Genomic DNA, 23,545 nt, shown 5'->3' with positions numbered 1-23,545 from the left:
TGCCACCTATTATGACACTCAGAGAATTTAGAATAGGAGCTTTTGATTCTTCTGCCACGTCTTTATTACCCAAGTTTTTTATATTGGAATTTTAAAAAGTCAAACTCCTACAGGGTGGTTTGGTTGCTGCACCCCACTGAGAAGTTCAGAAGTAAAAGGTTAGAAGGTGTAGCCATGGGCGTAAAGGGGAATGTGAGTGACATGAGTCCACCCACAGCAACTGTTCCATGAAGTTATGAATCATTGTGTTCAGCTCCTAATTTCCACCCAGGAAGGCAAAACTACTGAGCCTATGGAAATGTTTTGTTCAGAATTTCTCAGAGAGAGTGTCCTCACAGTGTTTCGTGGAATAATTTCTATTCTAAATGGCATAATTAAATTATTTCCCTAGAATTGGCATGGTGTGACTTTGGTAGAAACACTTTCCATTAGGAAATAACCCTTACAAAAAAAAATGTCCCCTGTAGCACCCAGTCACCTGGCAATCTCTGTTTATTCTATTCAATAACACATTGAGAAGGGTCATTCGCACTGGATTTTCAATTGCTTACCTGAAGAAATTAGTTGAAAAGTGGAAATCCAACCTGCTGATAGTTTCTTTATCTGCCCACACCTAATAATTGGTTTGACTGATTTTTCTCTTTAAATTGACAGATTATTTATGCCTCTGTGAATTACAATGTTGCAAGGGTCTTCCTTTAAAATATTTTTTTTGGAGGTTAGAACTGTTCATAGTCAGGGTAAAATTCCATTCCCATCTTCATCATTCTTGTTTGTATAATATGAATTTCTAACAATGGCGGACAGTGGATAATTCCACATCCTGGAAGTATCACGTTGATTAAGACAATGGAGCACCTTAGGGAAATGATGGCATGTTAAGGGAAAAAGAATATGAAATTGTATCTGTACCATGATTTCAAATACACACGTTGTGCATATATGAGCATGGACTGAAAAAGGAATATGGGCAGAGGAAAAAGAAGGTTGATTAAGATGGTGGGATTATGAAAGTTCCCCCCAGTTGTTTTTAGTTCTCCATTGGCACTCTTACAATATCGCTTGTGTAGTAAGTACAATTATAAAAGCATTCAGTTGGGTGCAGGAGAAGATACACCATGAACCTAGTAAAGTGTAAGCTGCAGTTCCCCTCACTTACCTGGGCCCAGTGAGAACCTGAGTTGCTGAGCTCTGAAGAGTGTTCCAGGTGGAGAGAAGAGCCGCGTGACAATCAGAAGAATTTCTATGTCAGCATTTCTGGTAAATTGCCTGAAGAGATCTCAGAAGAAAGGGACTTAATTCTCCAGTGCTCCTGAAATTTGTCACGATCTATTTTCTCGTTCAAAGTAAATATTCACTTCCATGCCTAATTTTGTATTTGTAAATCTGCATTTTTTTCCTTAAAGAGGGCTCTTGTAATTGTATAAGCTTCATGCTTCACAAACCCTTAAGATGCCTTTGATTAGCTGGATCCTCAGAACATTAACTGAGGACCGCCAAGTGTGAAGTCTGCCACCAGAGTCCATCCCTGACTTTTCCTAAGTACCGTTTAGAAAGTGCTGTTGTGTTTGGGTCACCACACTTCTGATTCCACTATGTCTCCTCCTAAGCTGATTTCAGTTCTTATGAATGGGAAAAGCAGCTTGGAAATACCAGCTCAGAATCTCAGGGTAGGAAGGGCCCTACCTGAGGTTCAACTTCAGCCACCGCTCTGCTGCTCCATTCTCCTCTTCAAGGCGTATTCCAGCCTGAGCTTCAACCCCGTGCCAGAGGCAACGCACTACTAAGGCTCTTTTTCTTGCCTTGTGTCAAAACCTGTGGCTGCTGGTATGGTTCTGTTCTCATGGGTTCAGTAGAACAAGTCCAGCCTTTCAGATGACAATGGCAGAGAGCAGGGCAAAGGAAGTAACTCAGTTCTTCCTCAACTTCCCTACTAGGCTCACTGGGAAGGGTTTTAATACGGTGTTGACTTAATCTTCACAGTAACTCTCTGAGTTAGGTATTATTATTATTACCTAGGGTTATTAGATTTAGTAAATATGATAGAGAATGCCCAGTTAAATTCAAATTTCAGATAAAAGCAAGTAATTTTTAATGTTAGTATGTCTCTTCCCCCAAAATGTGAAGTTAACTTGTTCTTGGAGAACTGCTACCAAAATGTCATACATTTTACTGGCAACCTAATTATTATGCCCCTTTTGTAGTTGAGGAAACTAAAGTTCAGAGTCTGGCAAGAAGCAGAGGTGGAATCCAAGCCCAGGTCTTTGGTTTTGAAGCTGTTTTTTTCCACTTCATCATATGATACAATTATGCAATATCTCCCTCTGACCCACTCCAAGCAAAATGTGGAATTAGTTCTAGAGAGGAACTACCAAAGCTATTAAAACAAATAAGCAAACATGAAACAAAAAAGTAACAAACCAAAAATCAAACATATTTTCAACTAAGAGAAGACAACCCCCAGGAATCTACTGCTCCATTTATTTAACTTTGTGGGCAGAATTCCTGGTGAGAAACCAGCAAGAGCTTTAGCTTGGAGTGAACACTGGGAGGTGTGAGGTGACCCTGAGAAACAGAAGGGAACTGTGGGCTGGAAGCCCCTTCCACACAGAGCTGTTTCCAAGGCCTCTGGAAAGCACCCTCCTTTGTCATGGCAGCGATGGGAAAGGGGAGGTTGGGCCCCTGCTGCACGCCTTTCCACCTGGGTGTCACTGGAACCTGATGTCCTAATCATATTTCCCTGTCACCTCTCAGCACTGATTTACTTTCTCTTCCCATTCTCCATGCGGCAGAACTAATTGGCTGCCTAATTGCCAAAACTAATTGCTGTGACATTCATTGTTCATCTGCTCTCTTCTCTGGCTTGAACTCCGGCAGGTGGCTTACGCAAAGGCAAGGATGGGATTATTTCTGGGTTGCTTTGGGGACAGGGTGCTTCAGAGCAATGTCCCAGCAATTGCTTCTGTCATGTAGGTGGACCAAGGAACCAGCTTCCTTGCTGCAGAGAGGACGATGTTTGTTGGCAGAGGTTCACCTTCTTCTGGCTTGAGATGGTGTTGCTCTGACAGATTTTGAGTCCGTTAAATTACATTTCTCAGGGAGTCCTTTTCTCCCATTTAGAGATTAGAATTAGATTTGTTGATTAAAAAATTCAGAGAGATGAGCCTGCCTTTCTCTGGCCACACAGTTAGTTAGAGGCAGAGCTGAATCTGGTGCTGGGACTTCCCAATTCCCACAATGATCTCTACTGCACCCCAACTGTTAAAGATGCACTCAATTTTTCTTTTACATTTGTTTATAGATTTTTATTAAAACACTGTCAAGTAGTTTCCTCATTGGTAGCTGTTAATATTTATAACTGTTTAATAATAATAATATTTATTTATAAATATTATTTATAAATAAATATAATATGTATTATTTATAAATATTATTTATAACTGTTAATATTTATTAAGTTTTTATGAATATTAAGCCCTTTCCATGCATTATCTCATTTAATCCTCAAAAACAGCAGCATGAGCAGGTGCTATCAGCATCCTTATCTAACAAATGGGGAAACTGAGGCAGAGGAAGTTTAATAACTTGCTTGGGTTTGATGCCACAGCCCATCCTCTGGCCAACACAAGGTCATGTGCAGGATCCTGATGACAGCTTCCAGATTCTGATAGATGGAAGAACTTCTGAAGATGGATTGAAGGTTGGAGTGGGAGCAGTTTGAAACTAATCAACCAAATTATGCAAATTAGTATTTAAATTTATTGTTAAGCCAGGAGTCATGACATCCTCTTTCCTCCATATTGCTGAGATAAACACAAATGGATCACAATCCTGGTTTGGGATGAACTTGAGGAGATCAGGAGGAATTCCTGAGACTTATCGGACAGTGGAAAAGACAGTGTGTTGAGAATCAGAGGCCTGAGGTTGGATTCAGTATCTGCCTCTAGCTAGCTGTGTGGTCCTGGGAAGACCTGGTTGCCTCAGTTTCTTCTTTTGTGAAATGAAGGGATTAGACTCCATGGTCTAGGAGACCAAGGCTGCTGCCATTCTATGCATCTCGGATAGCATGTCCAAGATGGAAGCACACAATAGCAGAGGCCTGTAATAACTTTCAAGACAGCTCTCCAGTGGCTGGAAATAAAAGTCTTATTGTTTGGTTCTTGATCTTTTCCCCCCTCAGTGACAGGAAGAATAATAAAAGCAATAACACTATTGTGTGAAATAAGAGTTTTCTCATCCAGAAGAGAACTACAACACATACAATAGCAAATTATTTGAAAGTTGAGAAAATAATTATATAATTGATTGAACAGGGTAGGAAAAACGAATTAGGATAAGGGAAAAGGAGTAAGAGTTAAAGAAAGTTTTAGAATTTTGTTTGCTAAAAAAGTGTGCATTGTAAGGTGACTAACATATAGAAAGAAAGAACTATTTCAGAGAATTTTTAAAAGGGAAGCCTAAGCACAATTAGAAAAACACGAGGAAAGAAAAAAGAGAAATTTAATTTTATCTGAGGGAAAAAAAAGTTGTGTTCATGAAAAACAGAGATTTTGAAACAAAGACTTCTGTCTTCAGTTGACTTTTTTAGAATTCTTCTGGATAATTTTATGAGGCCCTTGTGATCTTGCAACATCTAAATGCCTATTTGAGGGAAAGGTAGTAAGGCATGAATTTAAAAATTAATTTTCACGGTATAGATTTTACAGTAGAATGCTCCTTAGCAGGATGTACCATGGAAACCTGGTAGAAAGACCCCTGGAGAATAGGGCAGAATTCAAGTTCCCAATCTGCTCCTTCCTGCTGTGTGACCTTGGTCAAGTCCCATCCTCTCTCAGGGCTTCAGTGCCCTCCTGTCTGCACAAAGTCATTGGATTGAATGCCTCCAAGGCCCTATTCTGCATGTTTGCATTTCTCATCATAGAACATGGTTAAACAACCATTTTGTAGTCCTTGGTCTATAGGCTACAGACATTAGGGTAAAACCCAGAAAGTCTATTTTTAAAATTCGGAGTGTTGGGTCTGGTGAAACATTCATATTTTGGACCAGGAAATTCTGCTGATAGAATGATTCTAGAGCATTCTGCCTTGTTCTCAGGCCAAAGAGGAAGTGAACACAGGCTCTTCTTTTTCCTGTTTCCTTCTTTCCACAGGGGAGTGCGCACACTTTTGTGGGGGAGCCACAGCAGCAAACCATTCAAGAAAGCACTTGAGCAATTCAGTGTGGCCATAACTACAGTTCCTCCCAGACGACCTCGCTGAGCTGCTTGCGGTTAGGGACGCCATGTGCCCTGCATGGCCATGGGGAGCCAAGTTAGAGCTTCAGCTGCAGCCTGGGAGTGACAGGCAAGAGGCTGCCTTGCGGTGGAGTGGGTGATGGCAGAGCCAGCTATCAAATGGAAACACGTGTCACAGAGGGTTCTCTGAAGCCTGAGAGATAAATGTCCAGGGCTCTGGCCTCCACCATTGTTCTGGTTAGAATGCACCTATCAGATCACAGTGCCATGAAGGAAAAACCAAGAAAACCACAACTGTGAGCACTGGCCTGCAGAGATAATGAGCCATTGAAATAGTTCTGAGATGGGAGCCAGAGGCGCTGGGATGGAGGAGAAGTCAGGGAGTGGGAATGGGGAGATAAGGGGGGCCAGACACAGTAGCCTAGGGGCTGGTCTCACTTCAGATACGTGACCTAAGATCTGCGTGTGTGTGTCTTTGTGTGTGTGTGTCTTTGTGTGTGTGTGTGTGCATGCGTGGGGGGGTGGGCTGTCACTGGAGGGGGAAGCATGGGGAAAGGGATGGAAAAGAGAGCTATAAAACCATGACAGGATAATAAGCATCTGAAATATTTAATTACTACAAAGTGTTCTGAGGCTTTATCTACAGCCATAGTTTCCGTACCGCAGGTTGTGCCTTGCAGACGGTTGTGAGGTCAATTTGGTCATGCAGGGGTTCTTAACCTGGGTCCATGGACACAGTCCCCCCTCCCCCCAGAGGCACAAGCATAAGATTGTATTTCAGTATAATTGATTTCCTTTATAATCCTATGAGTTTTGTTTTATGCATTAAATAACATTAGCCCAAGAAGGGATCCATGAGCTTCACCACACTGAGTAGAAATGGCACCAAAAAAAAAAAAGGTTAAAAATCCCAAGGTCAAGACCAATATTTAAAAAAAGTTATTATGATAGACTAGATTAAAATGAAAAAGAACAATTTGAGCTCTGTATGTGATAAGGGTGAGTATTATTTTGTGAAACTTTTGTTTCAGATACATAAATAGGTGTGTGTACAAATACACATATGTATATATATGTATGCATGTGTGTGTTTATATATATACACATTTATTTCTAACTGTAGAGTATGGTCAAAAAAAATTGGTAGCCACCGATCTATTGGCTTCTAGACATTAGGGTAAAAACTTAAAAATCCCATTTAAAAATGATGGGTGCAGAATGTGGTAACATATTCATATTTTGGATGCAGACATTTGACATTGTACATCCAACCCCTTGGTGGATGGTCAGCAGCTGGCCCTGACCACGGCTTGTAATGCACAGCTACATCTCTTTCTGCCTTATTGAGGTCTGAGTTAATCTGAAATGATGAAACCTCTCAGAGACACATGTTGATTCCTGTGGCTACAAGGCACCAAGAAGTGTTAGAAGCAGAGGTATTATATTATTTCCTGAGAAGTGTGTCTTCCTGTTATTTCTGCCAGGAAGTTTGTTCTTTCCTGCCAAAACACCAAAGCCATCAGAAGACACAGAGAGAGTGGCTCCCACTGAGGGTGACAGCATAAAAGGAAATGTGAAAGTGAAGACAGAGAAATAGGGGGCAGAGAGGTGAGCTGTGGCAAATGTTCAGGAAAAGGGGAGCAGGGTCATCAAGGAGAGAAAGGCAAAGAGAAAAACAGCAAGTGTATAAGGCAAGGAGCAGGCCAGCTGACCCACAGCATAGTAAAAAGCTATCGCTCTAGTCTGTTAGCCCCCTGCAGGATTCACAGCTTCAAGGATGGTGAAACTAAAAGAAAGAAAAGGCAGTTCAGCAGGAAAGATCAACAAAGACAAATCCTGGGACTAGACCAAACTGGGACTACACTTGAACCAAGCCAGAGATATGGCCTCCCCTGTTAGCTAATGCTAACATATTAGCATTTTAAAAATGAAACTCATTTTTACTTGGTTAGCGTAGAAAATGTAAGCTTCACCAGAGCAGGTGGACTTTGTCCACCTCATTTCCTAGATCAGCACTAGTGTCCTGGTAAAGGCACAATCAATATTTGTAAAGGAATGTTAATTGATCAGCCGGTAGTTGCTATTTAAGATTACTTGGAATAATAATAATAGTGATGACTAAAATGTATGCAGTGCTTAATAGTTTAGAAATCAATTTCATGGATATTATTTCATTCAATCCTCACACAGTCCCATCAGTTTTCACCACTAGCAACCTCATTTTAAAGATAAGGACACTATGGGCTTCCCTGGTGGCACAGTGGTTGAGAGCCCGCCTGCCGATGCAGGGGACACGGGTTCGTGCCCCGGTCCGGGAAGATCCCACATGCCGCGGAGCGGCTGGGCCCGTGAGCCATGGCCGTTGAGCCTGCGCGTCCAGAGCCTGAGCTCCGCAACGGGAGAGGCCACAACAGCGCGAGGCCCACATACCGCAAAAAAAAAAAAAAAAAAAGATAAGGATACTAGTTTAATGCCATTCGATGGTAAGTGTCTGGGATTTTAATCCATACTCTCCGATGTCAAAGCCGATACAGCACTTTGCCTCTTTTGGAATGTTGTACACTTAATGTAAAAGCCTTGTAAATGTAAGTAGCCATATCCATAGTAGGTATGTGTGTAAGTTTGGGTCCTCCAAGAAGCTGACACTCTGATGGAGTGTGGCAGGAGGAGGAGGAAGTACCATGTGTGAAAGATAAAGAAGGAGGGAGCGGGATGGGGCAGGGATGCTGATCTTGCATCCCTCCTTGTGAGAAAAGGGGTGGAAGGAAGCAGACTCAAGCTGGGAGTGCTACAGATCTGATGAAGTCTTAACCAATATGAGGGGCATCCCTGAGCAAAGATTACCTGTAGTGGAGCCCCACGTTGGATAGAAATGGCCAGGCTCTGACCCCTCACCTTGCTCATCAATGTCTGGGTCTGCCCAGGAAGCATGTGTCCTTGGCTTGAAGGTCGAGGTGGATTCTGCAGGCACTGCAGCTGGATGTTATCAGCTAACTGCTCTTCTTATAGCTGAGTGACAAGTTCTTTCTCAAGAGGAGAGGCAAGTGGTGCACCCCCTTGGTCATTACAGCAAATATTGAGCGTTAGTTAAGATATGACATTTTCTCTACAATTACAGTTTAAGTACGCTAGCTGGATATTGTTTTATGTAGAATACTTTGACTTTCTAGTTAGTAAACTATGGCCTGCGTAAGGACTAAATGTCTCAGTTTGAAAAAACTAAATTCCTGCCTACAGGGTTAAGAGAAGAAAAGGGATTAAACTAGGTTGAGCAATTAAAATCTGATACACTGGGTCAGGTCAACTGTTACAAAAACAGGGTGCTGCCACTCCATTTTCTTTCTTTCTTTTTTTTTTTTTTTGTGGTACACGGGCCTCTCACTGTTGTGGCCTCTCCCGTTGCGGAGCTCAGGCTCTGGACGCGCAGGCTCAGCGGCCATGGCTCACGGGCCCAGCCGCTCCGTGGCATGTGGGATCTTCCCGGACCGGGGCATGAACCCGTGTCCCCTGCATCGGCAGGCGGACTCTCAACCACCGTGCCACCAGGGAAGCCCTGCCACTCCAGTTTTCACATTCATGGGGCCTTGGCCTATTGATCACAACACTCCTCTTCATGAGTTGTGTTGTCTGCCTCAAAATTATTCTCAGCATAGTGATCCAGACAGCCACTGCCAATTTATCAATCTTGGCATCTGAGATGAAACCAATTTATCAACCCAGCACTAGGTAATAGGGACAAATATGGGTCTTTGAGCAGGTGTGTCTGCACACATGTGTGTGTGTGAGTGCTAGGGAGAGCAAAGAGTTGAGGGAGATGTAACAAAAATGAACACTTGAACCTATTTATTAGTTAGGGACATAAGTTTCAAATACTTTTTAAAAAACATTTTTATTGAAGTATAATTAATTTACAATGTTGTGTTAGTTTAAAAACACGTTTAAAACTTTTTAAAAGTCTGAACCCAGAATACTTTGTCCCCTCCAGAAGCAATGTTATAAATAAGAATTATACACAAAAGTCGGCACCTAAATTGCTACTTTCCTATACATAAGTATTAATAGAGATGCTTTTGGATCCTAACAAAAAACTCAACACTCATTGACCTTATCGAATAGGGGTTTTCTTTTTCTCCCATAGTAAGAAATTTGTACATAGGCAACTGCCAGCATGAGTTCAGGGTTTTAACAATGCATCCCTGTGCTTCTGTTGCTACTTTCCTCATAGTTACAGAATGGTTGTTTTTGTTCCAAATGTTGCTTTCAATGCCAGAAGAATTTGGAAGTGGGTTTGCCCTGGAAAGAACGAGCTCTCTATGAAACCTCCCCTAGAAGACTTCCATTTACATCTCATGGGCCAGACAGGATCACTGACTGTCTCTAGCTTCAAGAAGAATGGGGAAAGCACATGTTTTGTTTTTCAGCCTCGCTAGTGGGAGGTGGAAAAAGACAAGGGACTGGGAGCAGCTCGTCAACAGCTAACCAGTTATGAATGACACACCTAGAGGATAGTAATAATTGAATTCTACAGGTTAAAGTGACTCTCAGACATTCTTGAGCACAGGTGGAAAATACCATTTACTATTCTACTCATTTCCACTTTCCAAATGAAGACCATGTACAAGTACATTTGTTGGATGAGGGTGGATTCTACGTGCGTTAGCAAAATAAATGCTTATCTTGCTCTTCAAAGAACCTATGTCTTAAAATCAAGTCATTAGGTAATTTTGAGCCCCAATATTATGGATACATCACTATTCACTATAGGATTAATGCAACAACTCACTGCAAACTAAAACAAGAATTCTAAAATTAAAGTAACAATGAATTGTAATTAAAGGTAACAGTAACTTCAACAGAAGCTGAAGTCTCCCTCCCACTCATGATAACAGCACTAAAAATGTAGAGCATATTTACTCAAAATTACAGAAGTTCCAAACTATCTCCATGCCTTTAAGGAGGTCACATGTCAAAGATGACAATCCTTTGGTGCTATTCAATCTTCTTAGTAGAATGTAGAATTAAGTCCTTGGTAAACTCTAATACTGTGTTATTTTAGATCACAATACCATATTTTAGTAATCCTTAGTAACATACTTTGTTGGTTATTAGAAAGAAGCTCTCATTATATTTAAAAAAATAAAATCTAAGGCATTGTATGTCATGTGTGTCATTTACTTCCAAGAACTGGAGGAAGGAAATTTTGGGGATTCATTTTTGGTCCAGTTTTGGATAATACATTGAACGCTATTTTAAAGAATCATGATGCGGTAGAAGACAGAACTGGCTTGAAGTCAGCTCCAAGATTTGAATTTTCATTCCACCTCTGACTACTTGGGGCAAGTCTCTTAACCTCTCTAAAGCCCACTTTCCTCATCAGTAGACCAACTACGAATACAGAAGCTCTACCAACAATCAAGTTGCAAGTGAATCCATTTGTTGGAAAGTCCAAAGTGACTAAACTTGCAGTCCCAAGTGCATTTCCAGAAATAGGAGCATGAATCAGTTTTGTAAACTTTTAACTAAGGCTAGCTGTCTTATTCATACATGTGCTATGTCGTGAATGCCTAGCTGAGACAATAGAGCTTGGCACACAGATAACAGAGCTTGACACACACAAAATATTGAATAAATATTTTTTGAATGATTGAATGACCTATTTTCTCCACATCATCCTTGTTTGTGTCTACTGGAAGTCTATGCAGGCAGATAACTGCTCTCCTTGGGAATCTACCAGGGTCCTGAGCTGTCCCTTAGCAGCTAGTCCCCATCTCACCACCTCCCCCCTTGGGTGGATGTAAGGCAGATTGGAAGAGACTTTCTCTTTGGTTAGAGACAAGGGTTTCAGGACTAGGGCCCCATCAGCTAATCCTTAAACTTTTCCAATGCCTAGAATTAACCCAAGGCTCCTACCCACCCCGTGTCTAGCCACGCACTCAAATAGTGTTCCACTGTGTCCCTCTTCCCTTCTCTTGATGATATTGTCCATTGGAACAAGCACAGAATCTTTATATGTTACACGATTTGCTCTTTGTCCTTCAGAATCATTTCTACTCTTGAATAATTCACTCTATATTCACATGAAACATTCCTATTTTTCTCACCACTTTAAAAATTTAAAAACCTCTTCTGTTTCCATGGTGATTGTATATCTTGCAAAGACTTTTAACACTCTCAGTGCTCTTGGACTTACTGGACCTGATGTGGTTAATAATGTTCGGGGAAAATGTCTTAAACACAAACACAGCAAGATGCACTGATGGTAAGTCATGCAGTTTTAGAGTCCAAAAGGCAGCAGCCCACATTCCAACATCATCTGCTGGTACCATGCAGTGTGTTCTCCCGGGAGAGTTTTGTTTTTATCTGTGCACATCCATAGGTTGAAAGTCGGCAAGCAGAAGAGTGACTGTAACTAACCTACTTTCTTCACAGTTTTGTTGTGGGAATAAAGTGAAATTGAAACTGTGAAATGTTATTCAGAGCTTTGTTATCATTTCCATGAAACATGACCCATTTCTGCACTTCCATATTGGGACACCAGGGGCAGATCTTTGTCCCACAGCAAAAGTGGGAACTCCAAGCTCAATCCCTCTTTATTTCAAACATACGAGCATGTGCTCAGTCATCTTCATTTCTCATTTTTATTTTCTTTTCCTTTCTCTTTCTTCTCTCTCTCTCTGTCTCTTTTACCTTCTTTTGTCTTTATGATATTTCAAGTTAAAGAACATTGTTGATGCTGTTACAGATCAATATCTATGGACCAGGTGGACCAATAAAGAAGTTAGTATATAAAGTGGCTGAAACCCAGTAAAAATATCTAGCTTCTACATGTCTATTTCAATCTGAGGGTGGTACATGTTTTATTTACACACACACGTACACACACATGCAGTCTCACTTAATTCTCCTAACAGTACAACTCTATAATAATGTTATGCCCAATTTTTGGATGAATAAACAAATTAGATAAGTTGCTTAATACACACACGCACACACACACGCACACACACACCCCACTATCAGCAAGAGAGGTAGGGTTCCTGGTTTGCAGAGTTTTCATCCTCTACAGCAGGAAGGGGAATAGAGACAAAATTCCTATTTGCGGATAACTTGCAAACTCTCTTCATTTTCACAAGGAAACAGTTCCTATTATTTACTTAATGGAAGAAGGCAAATCATTTGATAAATGTTTGAATTGGACTAAAGACGGGCACAGATTGAGATTAGGGTGAAGGATTTTAATTACATCCCAGAGCACCAATATAAATTATGTTGCAGTTATGTTTAACTGAAAGTTTTTTTAAATAATAAAGAGGAGACTCACTGGCATTTCTGAAATGCTATAGGAATGAGGAAGTGGAGATGCCAGCTCATGTTCATGTAATGTAATCACATAATGAACGACCAATTTTTATGTTAAGTTATAGAATCACACAGTTATAAACAATTTACATAGAAGGAGGGGGTCATAGAGATAACCTATAGGAAAACAAGATGGATTTTTCCAGCCAAACTTGTCTTGGATCACAACTACCTTAGACATATTGTTAGATTTTATAAAGATGTTTTTCCTCTCACACTTCACTTTCACTATCTAGAAGCCAAGTTGAGGCATTTTCCTTGATGAGGGGGACTTGTAAGGACTAGCTCAAGAGTGGAGTGGGCTTTAGGCAAAGCTAAATGCAGGGAAAATTATTGCTGTAGCTGCACCTAGTTTCAGTGTCTTGAGCCCAAGCCCTATCCTCATTCCCTCCCAAGCACCTCGAATTCCTGCAGACACAAAATCCACCACAGAAGCGGCTCCCTGCTCTTTTTAACAGTGCCCTGGGCTTAATTTCTCTTTGCCACCATCCAAAATTTAACAGTTCAAATATTTATTTCTTCAGGGCCTCAGTTTGTGAACATTAATTGGTACTAATACCCATAGTTCTTATGATGTAAAAGTATTTTTCTTCTCAGTACATAGTTTGCATTTTAACAAGGGTAAAAACAAATGCCTTAGTTCAAAAGACTGGCATCATAGGGTTGTTAAAATCTCACTTCCTCCAGGAAGTATCTCCTGTCTCCCTTCATCCCCACAGGTTAAAATGTTATAGAAAGGCTCCCGAGCAAAGTGTACTTTTCCTGCCATGGCACTGAGCACCAATTACTGTGATCACTGTTTAACTGGCCCCCTTCTGGACCCACTGTGCGTTCTGTGTGCATTGCAGCCTCATATATATTCATATACATATACTGCTCTATGAGTTCCCACCATCTAGTTCTGTGATGAAATACTTGGAGGACCTCAATAAATACTTGTGGACTGAAGAATGAATGAAGTGCTGAGGATTTCAGAAGCTATAGAAAAGTGAGGGGAGAGGAGAGCAGCATTTTCGAGGCCAGATGGTTTTTGTTTATGCTTCCTACTTAGTTATTTTATGAGGCTAGAAGGCCCTGCTGACAAACCTCAGAAAATGGCCCTTGAAGATAACAGACACAGACACAGATTTCAATATCACTTTATGTGCTTTAGAAGCCCACTCCGCATTGGATGTAAATGGTTAGTTAAGGGGTGCAGCCTTGATCTGTTACAGCCAGAGGTACTGTTCATATACAGAAATTATACAGAAAAAGTCATGGCACCCACGTTTTACTCAATGAGGGACTTCATTGGTCAGGTTGAAACCAACATGAAAATTACTCCTTCCACCAACAACAGGAGCAGAGAATGAGAAGAAAAACGAAAGTAAAATCTCCCCAGTATGACCTAGAATACAGTAGGCCCTCCTTATCTGCTGTTTTGCTTTCTGAAATTTCAATTATCCACAGTCAACTTTGGTCAGAAAAGATTAGATGGAAAATTCCAGAAATGAACATTTCATAAGTTTTAAGTTGCACGCTGCTCTGAGTAGCATGATGACATCGCGCTCTGTCCCTCCCGGGACGTGAATCATCCCTTTGTCCAGTGTATTCCACCAGGTAGTCACCTAGGTTATCAGATAACTATTGCGGTATCACGTTACTTATTGTCAAGTAACCCTTATTTTACTTAATAATGGCCCCAAAGCACCAAAGTAGTGATGCTGGCAATTCAGATATGCCAAAGAGAAGCCATAAAGTGCTATCCAAATTTAATGTAAAGGTGAAAGTTCTCAACTTAATAAGAAAAAAAAAAAATCATGGGCTGTGGTTACTAAGGTCTATGGTAAGAATGAATCTTCTCTTTGTAGAATTGGAAGAGGGAAAAAGAAATTCACATTCACCACATTAAGTGATAAGTGCTTAGTTAAGATGGAAACAGTATTAAATCTGTAAAATAAGATATTTTGAGAGAGAGAGACCATATTCACCTAACTTTTATTACAGTATATCATTATAATTATTCTATGTTATTATGAGTTGTTGCTAATCTCTTATTGTGCCTAATTTATAAATTAAACTTTATCATAGGTATGTATGTATAGGAAAAAAACTTAATATACATAGAGTTTGATACTGTCTGTGGTTTCAGGCATCCACTGGGAGGTCGTGAAACGTATCCCCTGTGGAAAAGGGCAGGGGGCTCCTCTGGCGGGATAACAAAGAGAAAAAAGCTTTGAGGGAAACAAAAATAAAAAGAGGAGTATTTCAATGATATCCCAAGTAAATAGTGGCTAGCATTTTGATTCAGTCTCTGGAGAGTATGAGACCTTCCTTAGCAATACAGTGATAAGAGCTCTTCTCAAAGTAAAGCAAACGTGGAGCAAGTGAATGAGAAAATAGTGAGAACAGGGGCCAGCTAGACCGCAGCCTCTCAGAGCAGGTGGGGAAGGCTTGGCTGAAAAAGGAGGAAAGGAAAGTTTATCCTAGACCAGAGGCTACTCTATTTGTCTTTCCCGTGGGAGTCTTCTTCAGTTCTCAGTGAGGAGGAATTGTGAGTTATATCAGAACTCCACTGTATGGAACATACAGTTTTTTTAGTACAGCTATGGCTAAGTCAACTGCATGTAGCTCTCAGTAATATGGCATTTCAGTCATTTTCAATTCTTCTTTTTCTTTTTCCTTTCTCTCTCTCTGTCTCTTTCACTTCCCTTTGCATTTATGATATTTCAAGCTAAAGAACCTCTCTGATGCTATGATAGATGAGTAGATGTGGACCAGGTGGACCAATAAAGAAGTTAATATATAAAGCAGCCAAAGCACAGTAAAGGCATCTAACTTCTACATGTTTAACATCTAACAAAACATGTGACATATTTTGTTTATATACACACACACAATCTCATTTAATTCCCCCAACAGCACTACTCTATAATAATTTTATACCTATTTAAAAACAATTTTTATTGAAGTATAGTTGATGTACAATATTATATGTTACAGGAGTACAGTATAGTGATTCACAATTTTTAAAAGTTATATTGCATTTATAGTTATAAGATACTGGCTATATTCCTCATGTTGTACAATATATTCTTATAGCTTATTTTATACCTAACTGTTTGTACCTCTTAATCTCCTACTCCTACGTTGCCCCTCTCCTGTTCCCTCTCCCCACTGGTAACCACTAGTTTGTTCTCTATATCTGTGCATCAGCCTCTTTTTATTGTTATATTCACTAGTTGTATTTTTTAGAATCTATTCCATTTGGAATCTAAAAAATGCCTATGTTAAGATGAATAAACAAATCAGGTAAGTTAAGTAGCTGGGTCAATAACTAGAATGTGGAGCATGAATTCAAAGCCAAATTGTCTGGCTCCAAAGCCTTTATTCTTTTCCCTGCCTGTCTTGGGAGATAACATGTACAAAGTAGGACCAAATCAGTGTTGCAATTATTGTTTAGCTTAGATAAAGATGTAACATCCTCCTTCATAGGGAATACATTTCCCTAGTCTTGAAGACGAAACTGCTTTAAAGCTACAAGATACAACTGAAGATTCAGAAGCTATCCATGCACAAGTTTTTTTTTTTTGTTTTTTGTTTTACGCTAAAGCATTTTATGTATTTCATTTATTTATTTTTATTTAGTTAGTTTTTTACATCTTTATTGGAGTATAATTGCTTTACAATGGTGTGTTAGTTTCTGCTTTATAACAAAGTGAATCAGTTATACATATACATATGTTCCCATATCCCTTCCCTCTTGCGACTCCCTCCCTCCCACCCTCCCTATCCCACCCCTCTAGGTGGTCACAAAGCACCAAGCTGATCTCCCTGTGCTATGCGGCTGCTTCCCACTAGTTATCTATTTTACATTTGGTAGTGTATATATGTCCATGCCACTCTCTCGCTTTGTCACAGCTTACCCTTCCCCCTCCCCGTGTCCTCAAATCCATTCTCTAGTAGGTCTGTGTCTTTATTCCTGTCTTACCCCTAGGTTCTTCATGACATTTTTTTTCTTAAATTCCATATATATGTGTTAGCATACGGTATTTGTCTTTCTCTTTCTGACTTACTTCACTCTGTATGACAGACTCTAGGTCCATCCACCTCATTACAAATAGCTCAATTTCGTTTCTTTTTATGCATGCACAAGTTTTTAAACACAGCATCTTCATGGTTTCCTTCTTCCTTTAGCCTGGGTCAGTGGACAAAATGGCCATGTTCCTAGCGTAGAGATCTCATCTATTGTACATGTTCCTGAATAGGTGCCTGAGGCTCCAAGGCTTAGGGGAGTCCCTCCAGGATCCTGCACACCTTCCACGGGGCACCCAGATGAGTGGCATGCCCTGGCACCGGTTCAGGATCTACCACTTCTACTTCTCCCTATTTGACTTACAGTATGACCTAGTACAGGATCAGAATGTTAATATATTTTAATTTGCTCATATGCCAAATTGCAGTGTTTATATTTGCAACTCTGAAAGTTGATGGGGAGAATAAATAGAATTGGAATTCATCAATATGAACACCATGAAGTACTTTGAGCTTCACTAAAAGGGGAGATACACAAGACATTACACTGAGAAATTGTTTAGGAACAGCAAATGGAGAGAAGCAACATTTTATTTTTAAAAAAGCCCACATCACAACCCTTTCATTATGTGCAGCACACAATTTAACAGGTGTGTGATTTATTCATTTATTCACAGACTCATGGACAAACCATTCCATCACAGCACTATTGTCTGTGAAGCAAAACACATTTACAACAAACTGTACCAGCTTCTTCAGAGACACTGAATTAGCTGATCTCCAGAAATCCTTTGCTGCCAGTTGAAAAGAGGGTTAATAATCACCAAAATGGTGAAAATGAATAATTAAACTTGACCTCAATAAACTCTTTTCCATCCTGGGATTTCTGGGTCATCAATAACCAGTGCTTGATATGAAAGGAAAAAATCTTTTGGTGTATTATTTCCACTGGAGAAATAATGAAAAATAACAGTTTCTCTACATGCTTCCGGAATGGTCAATGACCCTGGTGGGAAATGTTCTATAGCCTTGCCCTTCCCACCTTCCTCAGTTCTTCTCTTGGAGGAAGATGGTCTTTGATTGGCGAGACTAGGGAAAGCGCCCCACCTACTTGCCACATTTCCTTACTGGGCAAAGTTAAGTGTTGATAGGTCACTGTTCTTTTTCTCCTGGTTTCTTAGACCCAAGTGCTCCTAGGAGCTACACGTGCCTATCTCAAGTCTCCAAGAGGTTAACTTGTCACTGATGGGTCCAGCTAAGTGACTTGTTCTTGCTTCTCCACTTGCAGGTGGGTAATAGGTCATGGTCCAGTGGATCCCCAGGTATAGATACTGAGCAGAGAACTAGTAGGTCCGGGCCGAAATTCCGCGCAGGTTAACAAAGCACCCTGTGTTTTCTGGCCCTATCAGAAAACTGATCCTGTGCTTGGACGTCACAGTGTTACCCTATCCGGCTTTACCGCTGGTAAAGCTGATGCTGTGCTTTGGTTCTCCAGTTGCTCCTTTTGCCAAGTTCTTAACTGCATGGAATTGGAAGGTGAGGATTGGATGAGTGATTTTTACCCTGCCCCCAAACTCCAATAGAACTGGGAGGATCCCTGAAGAGAGGCAGGGCAGCAAGGAGATGGGAGGGGAGGATATCGTGGAGGAATATGTATGCCTGTGGGGGTGTGTGGAGAGATAGCTACTTTTCACTTTCTGCCTGCCTTTGATACATTACAGTGCCCTCATATAAAAGACTGGAAAGCTATGTTCAAAAACGATCCCGGGGACTAGAATGCTGTTGCCACAGTTTGGAACATGCAATCGATAAGTGAACAGACCATGTCAGCCTGAAGAACTTTCAGAACAACATTTCTACTCAGGAAAAAATAAATAAATAAATAAATAAATAAAGGTAGATTTAGTCTATTTAAATATTCCCCAAGATCTCTGTTAAATTTCAGGTAATAATGGTTCTTCCTTTGAACCTCATTGCATGTTTGCCTTTGACTGAAAATAGCCTGGGCTAGACACCGTTTGATATTCACCCTGTGACTATTTTAGTATTGGGGCTGGACCAGAAGAAATTCATGCTCACTGAAATGATTTTCACTTACTGAAACAAATTCACTTTTTTCTTCCTTCAGCAATTCATCAATCTAATGGGAGAAACAGAAGCTATCATAATAATGAGAATAGACTTCTAGGAGCAGCAGCCAATATCAATACTTTAATAATGCAAATTCGATTGCTATATATATTTGGTTTCAATCCAAATTTGCTTTTAATTAAGTTTTTTGCCATTGCATGATCCTCTCTCTCTACACACACACACACACGCACACACAAGCTTTATATATATATATATATATATATATATATATTTTATACTACAGGTATCACATTTGACCAGATCCTATTGTCTCTGGACAACATTAATAATGACATGGAGGATATCACTATTATCATCATCATTATCAGCATCTTGATAAACATTTTTAGAACTTTTTTTTTTTTTTTTTTTTTTTTTTTTGCGATACACGGGCCTCTCACTGCCGCGGCCTCTCCCATTGCGGAGCACAGGCTCCGGACGCGCAGGCTCAGTGGCCATGGCTTACGGGCCCAGCCGCTCCGCGGCATGTGGGATCTTCCCGGATCGGGGCACGAACCCGTGTCCCCTGCATCGGCAGGCGGACTCTCAACCACTGCGCCACCAGGGAAGCCCTAGAACATTTTGAATGTGGCTGTGAACTGCGTTTTGGATAAAGTAAATACCTCCTGTACGATATATCCCAAAACAAGAACAATAATTGAAAATTGTAGAGAATGTTTTTTAAAGTAACATATTAACATAATATATAAGTATCAAAATTTCATAATGTGTCATGGCTTAACTTATATAACACAGGACACTCTTAAACTAGAAGGGCTACCAAATTCTATTATTTCATTGTTTATGTATAGAAAAATTTTAACTATTTTTAGGGTAAGTGGTTCTGAGCAGCAGGCATCTATCTATCTAAGAATGGTATGAAATCCTGTGGCTTCTCCCATCTTGTCCCTCTATCTTCAGTAAGATGCTCTGGGCATTCCATAGTTAGCAGGCATTTCCCAGTCTCTCGCTCCTTCATTTCTGACCTGTTCCTGGGCTATTTCCAGCCTGTTCCTGACTCTGCTTTATTGTCCCCTACTCTCTATCTCCTTTTATTCCTCGAACCAGGCCTTTGATTTTGGGTTCCCTTCAAGGACTCTTGCCTCCCTTTCTATCTGCTTGAAAAGGGATAACCCACCCTAGCAGACTCCAGATACAGCTGCTGACCTAGATTCTCTGGTGGGTGGATTTGGACAGCACAGATTCAGACTGTAACGCGGTTGTGCTTCATCCTTCTTTATCCAGTCATTAAACATTGGATTTCCACAAGGCTTAGCCCTGGGCGGAAGAAGGAAAGTCTACACTGGTTTATAAAATAGTTGCTGGATTCTGAGAACCATGCTAAGAGTTTTAAATTCCTCATGCCATTTCATATACACAACAGTGTTATAAGGTAGGAAATATTATTGTCTCTGTTTTATAGATAGGAAAATTTGGTATTGTCTCTGTTTTATAGAGAGGAAAATTTGGTTTAGAGTATTTGAGTCATTTCCTCATGGGTGCACAGTTAGGAAGGAACTGAGCTGGGCTGCAAATCCAGGCAGTTTTACTCCAGGACCCCTGCCCTCAATCACCACTCTGTATTGCATGGGTTATATGGAATCTCTAAGTGATCTCATCCACACTTGTGCAATTGCCATCAAAGCGTGATGACTCCTGAACTTCAGGTCCCTCCTCCAGATCTCCATTTGGATGTCTCAGAAATACTTCAAGCTAAGCATATCCAAAAGTTAACATAATTATTTCCCCCTCCAAACCCAGTCCTCTTAAGTGTTCCCTCCATCAGTGAAAGATAGAGTCCTCCATTTAGTGGTATGAGCCAGACACCTAGGCATAATTCCTGACTCATCACTCTCCTCTCCTTTAATCCTGTATCCAATCCATTATTAAGTCCTGTCACTGATACCTCTGAAATGTGTCTCCAAGCAGTCTTCTTCTCCCCATCTCCACTGCCACCTGCTTTGCCCAACCCACGGTTATCATTCATCTGACCTGGTGCCATAGACCCCTGAGTGGTGTTCTCACTTCCAACCTTGGCCCTCTTCATCTGTTCTTGACCCTGCAGTATAAGAGGCCTTTTTAAAATGCAAACTGACCATATCATCCCCTGCCTCACATGGTTCTCATTGTTCTTAGATAAAGAACTGTTGACTTAGCAGGACCAGCAAGGCCCTGCAAAGTCTGACCTCTGCCTGTAGCTCCAGCCTCATGCGAATCTCTCTTCTCTCTTTATTCAGAGCACTGTTAACATGCTGTTTCCTCTGTCTGAAATGCTCTCCCCACCAAGTCTGATTAACTTGTTCATTCTTCAGTTCTTAGACCACATGTCACTTCTGCAGGGACACCTTCTTGCCGCACCACCCCCGACCTTCCCAGACTAGGACCGGTCCTCCTGTAATATATCTTTATAACACCCTGAACCTCACTGTCATAACCCTTAGCTCTGTTTGCAATAATGCTTTTTTTATGTGATTATTTACTCAACGACTCTCTTCCCTGTGGGAATATAAACTCTCTAAGGGCAGGGACCAAGTCAGTTTTTGCTGAACATTGTATCCCCTGCAGGCATTGATAAATATTCATGGAAGGAATCCAAGCTGACTTTTAAAACACAGCAGAATTAATTTTAAATGCAACAGATTAAATGGCAAGAACTAAATCTCTGTTGAGTGATAGAGAATACAGTAAATTTTAAGGTCGTTAAAAGTTTTTGACTCAAAACTCTCTTCTGTTGTAAGCCTCTTACCACACTCTGAATTGTATAATCCTTTTCATTTTCTCAGTGACATATGACAAAAGGGTATGATCTAACCTTTTCCATCCTTGGGTCTTGAAACTTGGCCTCACTGCAGTGTGTGGCAGCCACAGGGTGCTGCTTTGGGGTACTGGCTTGGCTGCCCCCCTTTCCACCACACTCACTACACTTCCCTGCATCTTCAACCATTTGGGCTTCCCAGCCACTCTGCCTTCAAGTCAGAGCCTGTTGCTGGCCCTTGGTTGGGGTGATTCTTAGGCTCTATTTTTTGCTCCACCCTTGGGTTTTGTGTCCCTACAGCTTCAGCAGAAGTGGGGAGTGCAGGGCTGGGGATGGAAGGAAGAGAGGAGGGCAGTGGGGATACTGATGGTTGGGCTCATTCCAGGGGCCTGGCAGGACGGAAATTTGTAAAGGTCTGACCTAGAATCCAAACAGTCTAGAAGAAAGAACAGGGAGTGTTGAGAATTGCACGAAAAGATGAGATACTAATAGGATTCAATATTTTCAGTGTGCTTTGGGGAAATGATTAAGTGCCAGGTCTTCTAACTCTGAATCTCTGAGACTGGCCCAGAAATCTGCACTTTAATATGCAGCCCAGGTAATTTGGATGCATGTGGTCCCTGTACTGCACTTTGAAACAACAGTGGCATAGAGTCACCTTTTATTCAGAGCACTGTTAACACTTATTCTCAAAAAAAAAAAAAAAAGCCCTATATTCTTAGCTCTACTGACTTGCTTGGAACAAGATACATATCTTCCACCAATGGGCTGATCCTCTGGTCCCTTCTATTAAATATATTAATGGCTATTATTGTGTTTTTATGCTAAGAAACATAGAGGAGCAGTTACCTGTTTTTCTTTGTGAATCCCAGGAACATCTGTTGCTTAACACCTGGCGTTCTCTGTGACAGGTGTATGCTCGAGATAGCAATGGTAAAAAATCAGATGATGTTGGCTCAGATCACGATTTGCAGCCTGTCACTCCCGCCAAATGGGTCAGTTGAGATGGAAAGCACAATTTGAGCAGATGTGTATTAATAAGTTAGGGAAGTGTGACAATTTAAGGAAAGAGGACAAGAAGACGGGCTGTCTTGTGAAGTGGGAGAGGCGGTTTTCAACTGTCCAGGAAGATCATTTTCTTTCTTCCTCTTTATAAGTTCTTATTCCCTCCTTACTTGTCCCCCAAAGCATTAGGTACTTCTAAAGGCTATGAAGGAGATAGAAGTTGGAACGTTGTTTGAACAAAAGAAAGCAGTTGTGTCGATGGTGGAGACCTCAGCTGGATACTGTTAGATTGTCTGGTTCAAACCTTCCGCTACGTAGACAAGGAAATGGAGGCCTAAGGACGTTATGTGATTGAGCCCAAGGATGGGCTACTTTATCTTTTATTCTATCTGGAACCCAAAGCACAGCTAAAGTCCAGGTGTCAGATGAAGTTTATTATTCTTCCCACATTATCACAACATGGTAACTCAAAGAGTTCTAGGCAAGGGAAATGGTCAATGATGTTCTCTCCACTACAGTGGAGATTGTATGACTGCAAGCACCTTGCCTGTCTTGTTCTTCACTGTAACCTCAGTGTTTAAAACAGTGCCAGGCACATTGTGAGTAATTGGTAAGTCTCAAGAAGCCCTGCTAGCTTCTACTTCTGTGTTTCTGGGAAACTTGAGCTGCCTATAAGAAGTCTGGCTATTCTGATGGAGATACCAGGTGGACAGACCATGTGCCAAACCAGAACCTGTGAGTGAGACCTTATTTGGAAATAGGGTCGCTGCAAATGGAATCAAGTTAAAATGAGGTCATATGGATTAGATGGAACCTAAAGCCAATGGCTGGTATGCTCATAAGAAGGCCATGTAAATACACAGATACACAAGGGGAAAAGGCCATGTGATGACAGAGGCAGAGATTTTAGTGATGCAGCTGCAAGTCAAGGAACCTCAAGGATTGACAGCAACTGCCAGAAGCTAGAAAGAGGTGAAGAAGGATTCTTCCTTAGAGCCTGCAGAAGGAGCATGGCCCTGCTGATGCCTTGATTTTGGACTTTTAG

This window comes from Hyperoodon ampullatus (genome assembly GCF_949752795.1).
Source record: "Hyperoodon ampullatus genome assembly, chromosome: 5".
NCBI classification, from domain to species: Eukaryota; Metazoa; Chordata; class Mammalia; order Artiodactyla; family Ziphiidae; genus Hyperoodon; species Hyperoodon ampullatus.
The sequence above is the reverse complement of the archived record's forward strand: the minus strand, read 5'-3'. Positions refer to the sequence as shown.